Source organism: Bacillus rossius, chromosome 17 (assembly GCF_032445375.1).
Source record: "Bacillus rossius redtenbacheri isolate Brsri chromosome 17, Brsri_v3, whole genome shotgun sequence".
NCBI lineage: Eukaryota > Metazoa > Arthropoda > Insecta > Phasmatodea > Bacillidae > Bacillus > Bacillus rossius.
In genome coordinates, this window is record NC_086344.1 from 3,619,998 (window position 1) to 3,630,707 (window position 10,710).

A 10,710-nucleotide genomic window follows, 5' to 3' on the forward strand; every position below is an offset into this window, starting at 1 on the left:
TGCATCAACGCATAGTTACGCCCAGTTCCAGTCCCTGTTCCACAACCAGTATTGGAACATCCGAATACAGAGTCACCTCCGTGCACAGCTTCACACGGAGAAGTATGACCCAAGGAAGTGCGCGTCCTTGGAAGTGCATCTATCAGCAATGTTTGAGAAGACACGCTACTTTGATCAGCCCATGACGGATGATGAATTCATCGCGGCCATCCTCACGCAGCTCCCACTCAAGTATCAGAAGCAGTTATCAGGCCTGCCATACCGTGATGTGACAGAGTTCCGCTAGCGCCTTCTCAATTATGATAAACTTGAGAAAATGGACCGAGCACCCAATACCAAGGAGGAGAGTGAGAGGGTTCCACAGCCCCACCGACAACAGCCTGTCCACAACTACTGGCAGAATCGCGAGGGAAAACCCAAGGAGCTCAGACAGGCAGCGGTGAACACGATGAACTGGCAGCCAAGAGGAGGAGGACCTAGCCGGAACAATCAATACCAGACAGGCTACAGAAAGACCCCCTATCACAAGAGGAAGACGTGGTGGTCCAACTCCAGGAATTACCACAGCGATGACGAAGCAAACCACCGCCGGAGGCAGGGGGACTACCGAGACAACAAGCGAAGATCATTCTCGCCAGAGTCATGGCCACCCAGGGAGTCAGCAGACCGCCGCCGGAGAGCATCGTCAGAAGACGATCTGGAGTACTGCAAGAAGTACCGCCGTACCGACGAGCCCCGCTACAATGGCAAACCTGAGGACTACCGCCCGCCATACCACTATGCCCCCAGGACTCACGAGACAAGTGGCGGCCATGCCCAGAACAGCCACCTCTCGTACAACCGGAACACACAGATGACAACTTTCCCGCCACCATTTACTGCACCGTCTACATCTCAGCAGACGACGTACTACAACCAGGGACCAGCAAATCAGGTGGCAGCAGAATTCAAAGCTGCTGTGTCTGAAGCAGCAGGGAACCGACAGTGGAATCGTCAAGAAGGAGCCAGATCACCAGCTCCAGGTGGACGTGCCAACACGGGCACGTTAAACTAGAAAGGGTTTCCGTGCGATCGCCCTGAACGGAAAACCCCTATCCAGGCTCAGGGGTGGATAACACAACTCCAGTGTACAGTTGTGTCAGCTACTACAAGTTTCTATGCACAGTAATGTTAAGAGATAGCGAGAGAGAATTTTTGTATCATGAAAATGAGGAAGAATCCATACCTCAAGTGTACGCCATTTGTCCCCAAGTGACACTAAAGATTTGTGACCATGAAGTAACTGCCTTGATAGATAGTGGCGCTGAGGTCACTTGCATCAGTGAAGATTTGGTAAAGTACCTCGAGCAGCAAGGAGTGAACTTACCCAAGCTGCCAGTGCCAGCACTGAAAATTATTGGGGTGACATCCAGAGCAAGCCCTGTTGTCAACAGGCAGGTGTTGATATCAGTAAGAGGCCTAGGCCAACCTAAGGAGATGTTTGCCTTAGTAGTGAAAGGCCTAGCGAAACCCCTTATAATAGGAACCGATTTCCTATCTCAATTTGGTGTTGTGATTGACTTTAAGTTATGTGTCATTCACTCAAGTGATAGTGACAAACCTACATCCCTTAACAGCAAATGGCACGTAAGGAACAATTTTGTGGGAATTCTATGTGATGAACCCATGCACATGAGAATCTACAGCAATCAGACCAGCGAGCAGCTACAAGCCTCATTGGAGGACATTCGACAGTCACTGCAAGGTGCAGCAAGTGTGACACCCAACCAGCTGCAACAGCTGTTCCAATTATTGAAGAGTTTTCAACAGGTGTTCACTGACAAGCCAGGTCATAACAAGTTTTACCAAGCCAGAATTCGAGTGGATGAAGATGCACCATATCGTCGAAAATCCTACCCCATCCCAGTGAAGTACATACAGGAAGCAACAGCCTACCTGCAACTGATGATCAACTGGAAGGTAGTGAGGAGGGAAGCGAGTCCCTACGCCAACCCGATTGTATGTGTAGGCAAGCGTGATGGCACCGTTCGGCTATGTCTGGATGCCAGAGAACTAAACAAAATAACTGTGAAGGACAGAGAGAGCCCAGTGCAAACATCTGAGATTTTAAGGCTGTACCAAGGGGTGAGATACCTCACTACGATGGACCTGTCGTCCGGGTATTGGCAAATACCACTGGAACCAAATTCCTGCCAATACACCTCATTCCTATTTCGAAACCAACAGTACGTGTTCACAGTCATGCCGTTCGGACTGTGCAATGCGGTGGCAGATTTTACAAAATGCCTAGATGCAACATTGGGACCCGAATGCCAAGGATTCGCTAGGGCCTATGTTGACGACATCCTAGTCACATTATCTAGCTTCGAAGAACACATCCAACATGTTGCCACAGTGCTACAAAAACTGCATGAGGCAGGCATGACAGTAAAAATCCGAAAATCAGTATTCTGCAGGGAGGAACTGCCTTTCCTAGGCCACATACTAACACCAGAAGGCATAAAGTCATCACCAGAACAATTACAATGTATTCAAGATTTTCCAACTCCCAGGAATGTAAAACAGCTGAGAGCTTTCCTTGGTATCATTGGATTCTACAAGAATTATTCGAATAGAGTAGCCCAGTGTGCAGTTCCTTTGTTTACCTTACTTAAGAAAGGTCAAGTATGGATTTGGAGCGCAGAACATGAACAAGCTTTCACCAATTTGAAGAACCTGTTTCTAACTGAACATGTTGTCTATCATCCCACGCAAGGAAAGGAATTCCTCATGTACACAGATGCATCAGACACCGCTTTGGGATGCAAGCTAGCCCAGGAAGATGGAGGAGTGGAGAAGACTGTGGCCCTGGCTAGTCGTACGCTAAACCAAGCTGAAAGGAACTATACTGTGACAGAGCGAGAAGCTCTTGCAATAGTGTGGGCCCTGCAAAAATATAGAGATTTGCTACTGGGAGAAACTATTGTGTTACTCACTGACCACCAAGCATTAACTTGCTTAAAGGCCGGAAAGTTATTTGGCAGCCGGTTAACCAGATGGTTTCTCTTACTACAAGAGTATGACATCAGGATACAGCACATCAAAGGATCGAATAATACAGCAGCAGACTACCTCAGTCGAATCCATGAGCTACAGGAGAATGCAACTTCAACTTCAGTTCATCCGAAGGAATTTTTAATTGCTCCTGTATCTGCTAAGATTTTCCAACCCGGCACCAAGCTAAGAGAAATTTTGAGCAATCTGAATGAAAAACAGAAGGCAGACGAATACTGCAAGAAGATCACTGACCAGCTCAAGAAGCAGCCAGATGACCACCGGATACATCAACACTACTGTTTGTCCAACGACAACACCCTGTTCGCCAAGTCTGGGAAAACAGGATTGTATGAAGATCACTGGAAACCAGTGATACCAGCTGATCTGCGACAATAAATCACCTGGGAGACCCACACAGCACTCGGACATGTGGGAAGCAAGAAGGTGACAGAAGCACTAAAGAGGCAGTTGTACTGGCCTAACATGTCCAGATGTGTAATCAAGGTCACAAGTGGTTGTGATCTGTGTCAAAAGGTGAAGCCGCCAGGTGAGCACCTGCATGGTGTGCTACAGCCTATCCTGCCGACAACGCCACTGGAATTAGTGTCGGTCGACTTGTTTGGACCCTTACCACAATCGAAGGGAGGAGTCAGACATGTATTTGTAATGCAGAATGTATTTACTAAATTTTCCAAATTGTATGCTATTGTCAACCCAACTGCAAAAGCAGTGTTAAATAAATTGAAATCATTTGTGGACAAAATCGGTACGCCAAAAGTTGTGTTGTCTGACCGAGGTACGCAGTTCACTAGCGACCTGTGGCAGAAAGGTGTACGAAAACTAGGTATAACACCGACTACTATAAGCGTGAGACATCCACAGAGTAATCCGGTGGAAAGACTCATGAAGTCTATAGGTGGATTGCTACTAACATTGTGTCACCACTCGCAACAGTCATGGCGAGATAAATTGCCTTTATGTAGAGTGCATTATTAATCATACTGTGCATAGCTCAATCGGAATAACCCCTAGCGAAGTTTTGAGCCTGGATAGATCGGCGGCGATCAACCCTGAATTTATACCCCACTGTGACAAGGAGCCCGAAAGGACAAGACTACCCACAGGAGAAGAAGTGGAAGCATTCGTAAGAATGAAGCTCACAGCAGAAGCTGATGTACGAAGAAGAAGGAAACCAGCATCCAAATTGTCTAAATTTAATATCGGCGACCTTGTGCTCAAGAAAACATCTCCTGTCAGCAAGGCATGGGAGAATGTCACCAGGAAATTATTTTTGCTTTTCGACGGACCATATGTCATAACTGACATAGTTCAAGAGAACTGTTATGCTCTGGAAGACCCATCTACAGGCCGACCAGTAGGCCGGTATAATATTTCGCAGTTGAGAGCCTACAAGAAACCTGTGTCCCAGTGAACAAGTTCGACACAAGCTAGTGAAACACCTGTATAGTGCGAGTATAGGTACTATAACAGCTGAGCGCAATCGGAATGTCTAGGTCAGAGCCAGGACCTGACCAGTATGAATGTGAAAGGTATTAAATGGTTACTGTGTAATTTAATACGCCATGTGAGGTGTATTGCAACCACTGACAGGTACCTAATGTGTAGCGGAAGTGTGATACCCGCTTGGTACATTATCGTCGCGTCGATGCGGAAGTGCAATTCCCGCTTATTATTGCCTGTAGTGAGGTGAAGTGAAATGCCACCCACACAGATGTAATGAATCTTCGAATTTAATAGTGTATTATGTGTATAATATTGTTTGTCAGTTGGTCTGCGTTATTCTTCGTGTGAGTATAAGTTCACTAACAGTAATACCTGAATCCATGTAATGAGATGCGCCTATCTGTAAGTACTATCATACTAACTAGCAAAAAGAAATGTCAAGCTTGTGTGTTGTCGACTAACTTGTGTGAGAGAAGTATGGCCTAGCTGTGTAAACATGGGTGAGCACTGTTCTACAAAGCATCTAAGAAGCACATGAACACTTTGCAACTACTAGCATAATAATAATAAGGTTACCTTGAATTACTGATGTGGTTACTCCAATTTTTTCCGAAGCACAACACACCACTGAATTTATTAAGAATCGCCGAGATTTATTTATTTTTTGTTATTAAACACTGCTGGAGAAGAAGATGAAAAAAAAAATTTTTTTTTTTGCAAATTTAATACTCTTGTTTTACACGAATTCTATGATTGAAGTAGGGCTTTGCAAACGATCTCATAGGGTTGCATTCTGCCCTGAATGCAGAGTAGAAAAGTATGCATTTCTTTCGCATACAAATCCACTCAGTATTAGAAAGCTATTTCTTTAAATTAACTTGATTTGGTTATTTTAAATAATGATATTTATGAAATAATAACGAGATATATACGAACGACTGTGTTATTTATTGTGAAAAAAAAAACTATACAAAATACTTTAATTTCATTCAACGTGGCACTTGAGATTTTGTTTGTTTATGTTTGTAATCGTCGAGTAGGCGAATATGATGTCAAACGAAGACCTGAAAAACTCAATGTCTAACAACTATGTCGCGGACTTAGTACACTGTTGCAGTAAATGTCAGCAGGCTGTATTATAAACAAGTACTAAGTTACTGCAAAATTGAGCCAGCCAGAAAAGAAAAAAAGAAAAAAAACATTTGCAAGCTATCATGAAAGCATTTATTTTTTGTTTCACTTGGCTTTGTCAGGATAGAATTATCCTTTGCATCGAGATAATGAATCTCAAGTTATTTTAACAAGAAACAATTCCTATCAGAGAAATTTCTGAATGATATGAATACACAGTCAGGATCCTGCGAAGCCCGCATCGGATGCCTGAAAAACGAAACTAATGGTCGAGATGAGAGGGAAACTGCTATACACTTTCCAAACAGCTGTTTGCGTTATATGAGAACCCAGCTGATTACAGAAAAAAAAAATACTACCTTGCGAGAAATGGTAGAAATGAAAGTTCACCAGACACTCGAGTAAAATAAAAGAAAGGCCACCTTCGCCGAGCGATAAGCTGCGATAAAAGAGAGATAAAAGAGAAGGAAACACTGTGCGTTCCCTTTCCAAGCACAAGATACACATGATGCGTGTACTTAAACGAAATCAAAACTATTGTTGATTTGTTTGCTAACATAAACAAATGCTTTTAATGATGTAATATATGAAATGTTCCTTGAAGTGATATTGTAAATATGATTTTATGTATATGATATGAGATGTTAGTGAGAATTATTAATTTTATCAATTGTTGATATCATGAAGTTATGAAAGATTGTGAGATGATGCTTATGGAAATGTACGAGATGCATAATGAAATTGTACATAGAATAAAACAGGTACAACCTGAAGGCATAAGGATGCCTAACAATGATGTAAACAAACCCTTTCATTAATATGAAAATCAGTTTAGTTAAAGTTATGCTTGAATGTTATCTAGCTAATAATACCTATTGTTAAGATGTAACAATTTCACTTTGAAAGTTAATGAATGGTTAGCCTAAGTTACTATACTTATTATTTAATATCTGATGTTATTTGATCCCATTAGTTACTATTTGTTTTAATAGAGTTAGTTTATACTGAACTGGCTTGTGGATAGGCTACATTAAGCACAGAAGATGTCTTAGCCTGCCGACATTCGTGCGTTACAAGTGCACGATTCACACATGAGTGAAGAGTTTTAAGACTGTTTAATGACCGGGACACGTGTTAGTTAAAATGTACACAATACGGTTCGCAACGGCTGTGTACCTATCAGTGACGGGACCCGACGAGTGCGTCCTTGTGAGAAGTGGCGGTTCCGCCGACACGAGCAGCACCGCAGACGTCCCGACGCCGCCTCTCACGTGTTCGTGGGGTAGGGCGGCAGCTGCAGCCGCAGTTCGCCGCGGAGCTAGGAGCCGTGGTGTCCGGTGCTGCGAGCCGCCACACGCCAAACCCGCCGACGTCTGGTGTGGAGCAGGTGTTGGTGTTGGCCGCTTTGAGGTCGGGCGCTGTCCCGATGCCTCCTCAGCCGCCACCGTCGATGTCGTTTGCACCGCGGGTGGACGTTGATCCACTGCCGTGACGTGTCCTGGAGAACGTCACATTGTTGACTCACATGTACATACACCCGCTACAGCCATATGAGATTGCTACTTACAGTAAGTATGTCCTCCCACGTCCCTCTCAACAGGAGCGGCTCAACGGAGTAGACGCCGTCGGAGAGCTGCAGCAGGTCCAGCAGAGAAGATTTTGCGCGGGAAAACCCGTGGACCATTCGAGCGCAGGTTTGCTAGCGGCGACGACCCGATGCACAGTGATTAAAATTGCGCGAATTGTCTGGTGTAACGGTCGAAAGGACGATAGAAAAATAAATAAATAAAAAAGGAGGAGAAGAAGAAACTCGGTCGCTCCAAGTTTTTTTTTATGTGTGGTGCGCGCGCCGCTAGGCGACAAGGCTATTCGTTGTACATAGTGCGAGAGAGACGGTAAACTGCCAATCACATTGTACTGTTTTGAACAAGTCAACGATTTCACTTCAATATGATTGACAAGGGCGGCAATTCTGTGCTGTTACTATTTTCATAATGCACAGAAAGTAATGATTTATTTTAAGGATATCATTTATAAAATCTTATTATATTGACTGTTATTATTATTATGAAATTTTATTATTTAATTTGTATATTGTTCGCCCGCAAAAGTTATTTAAATATATTTTTATTAATTATGTATATCTACGAGAGCTATGCTCTATGATCTGAAATGGACTTATATGGACAGTAAATTGAGTATACCCCTCTAAGGACTAATGAACTTAACGAATTAACGATGATTTTATTCGGGGTATTACTTAAAGAAATTTTCATTGTTGGAAATTTTCGTTTTAAATTTACCGCATTTCTGTGTTTTCGATTGTATTAATAAGTGTTATTTACGGTATTCCTATTGTAAATTACGCTAACCGATTTTGGTTTCGGCCAATGAGAGGCCGTGTTTTAGATGTGAGGCGTCTAGAACGTCTTAATTAATAAGAAGTTGGGTTGTAAAAGGCGTCTGATGCCGACGCAAAGGCGGGAGGCCTATTTTAAAATTTGAAAGATAGCTAGCTAGATTATGCCATCCGACACTCAGGATGAGCTTAAACGACGTATAAATAAATAATGTGTAAGATTATAAGGGCATATTCTGACGGATATGTTATTAGGAGTGAAAATCTGTAAGTAAAGATCTTGCATTCTGTATCGCCCATAGACATACCCAGCTGTATGTAATTTCTTCGTGAATCACTTCGATTTGACTACAAACTGATTAGTTTTCACGTAAAAGGTGTCAATTATCCTGAACTACGTAATGAATTGATATTTCCAAGATTTAAATTATTATTTTATTTTGTGATACCCAGAGGTGAAATGGGAGTACAAGTTTCGTGTCTCTACCATATAAACTGAGTTAAGCCAAGGCAAATACGAACCCATATATAAACATAAATAGTAATCATACTATTTAATTGTGCTATGATTTCAAACATTTTTCTGTTATGTAAGAATGCGTCCGTAAAAACATCATTTGATTGATTTTCTGAACTTACACTAACGAACTTTTGTGAACGATTCATGTGTGCTACGTATTTTCCTGATGTTTAATTTACATAAGCGCATATCCACGAGTCATGTTCAGTATCATTAGGATTGTTTTTCTGTGATTTTTTATCTAATTATATTAATACAGTATTGATTTTTATCTCTACACATATGTTAGTTGTCCCTGATGAATAGCCATTTTATTCTTAATAATAAAAACCTGAATTATATCCCTATGTGTTGATATATGTTACCTAGCTACCTGTGTCCAAGAGTATGTGTTTTATGATAAAGAACATTTTTATGCATGTTTCTAAGGGTCACAGGGCAAGAGCATAACAGTACCATTGACACATATATATATCTATATATTTATATATATAGATATATATTTTTTTTTTTGAAAAATAGTGACAGCCAGTGTATATCGTCCCGACAACACACACACAACAAAAGGGTCTATTTATAAATCAACGAGTACTATTAATGGTACTGGCGCCAGCAGTAAGAACACACCGAAGAAATTTAGCAGTAGTATAGTATAACCAGTTTTTAAAATTAATTACAAGTCATCTACACGTGAACTGTTTCGTCGACTGTTTATAAAGTGAAGTAAAAAGTTAATGTGGTTTTCATTTCTTATTACAACAAGAATTTTGGCAATAAAGGTTAATTATTCTTGCATTTTAAAAATCTGATTACCTACTGGTATAATTTCAAGTAAGTATTTTTATTTTATTATTAAAATAAAAATGATTCAATTTTATTCATAAAAGTATGCAATCATTTCATTAATATTTTGTTATGACGTTGTCACGTTAAACTATCGTCCGTAAACCGACTTTACAGACAACAAACTTTTTTTTAAATTATTTTGTAGAACTATGAGATTATGTAGCCGAAGAAGATGGCTACTGTTCACAATCAGAATAGACCCAGAGGAAACTAAACTGTTTACGCAATAGAGTTTAATGTACTGTCAGTATTCTAGATAATTATTCGTGAATAATATACGAGACAAACATGAGTAGTATAAATTGACTGGTCTTGGGACAGGCTTCGCCAGGAAGAACCAGAGGAGCCGACCGCCATCTTGGTAATTGACGTCGTGGCCTCCAGCTTGGATGACCTTAACCTTGACCTTTAAATTTTGCCAAAATTAACCAAAAAATTATTTTTTTTTAACATTCGCGAAAAATCTCTAAAAATTTTAAAAATAAAAAATTCCCCAATTTCGTTGGAAAAATTTCCATTTAAAGGGAAAACATCCTGTTTAAGTCCTCAAGATGGCAATTGCTTGAAAATTTTGACAGTATCTTCAATTCCCCTACGACAAGCCGTCATAAGCCGCACCTTGACAATTAGGATGCCATGGAGGCCATCTCGAATTATAATGTAATCGTTAAACTTTTCGTTATGGTCTCGATCTTCTAAATCCGTACTTTTATCCAGTAAAATCTGGAAAATAAATTTAATTTGTAAAAATCATTACTTGATAAAAATTAAAATTAAAAATTCCGTCGTCTTGGATTATGACATGACGGCCACCATATTGAAAATTAATAATTATTATTACGTGGTAATGGGAAAAGTTTTAAATTTAATAAAAAAGGTTAATAATATTATAGTTAATAAACATACATAATAGAGTCCTCTTTTTGACGCTGGCGAGGTCATCCGATTAAAATTGGCGACAAATCCTTCCTCCACTGAAGTCACCGACAGACTGAACTACCACCACCAATGCCAAGGTAGATATATCGCCAGCTAGTATGACTACTTGCCAGCCATCTTGTTTATATCTGCTGGAGGCTGACATATTGTTTTCCTCTGCTAGTGTGTGCTGCCGCAAAACAGTTTATTTTCACCCAATAGAGTGTAGTAATTTTTTATTACTGATGCATCTGCCATTTTGTCATTTCGGTGCCATCTCTCCACAGGTTCTCTCTTCACAGATCACACATGAAGGTGCCTCGACGTGAAGTGAGGTTATTCTGAATACCTGTGCAACATCCATACCACGTTAAATTATTGTAGAAGTAATGTTAATGGTCGTGTTCATGTTGTATGTGTGTGGACTAGTACAGTT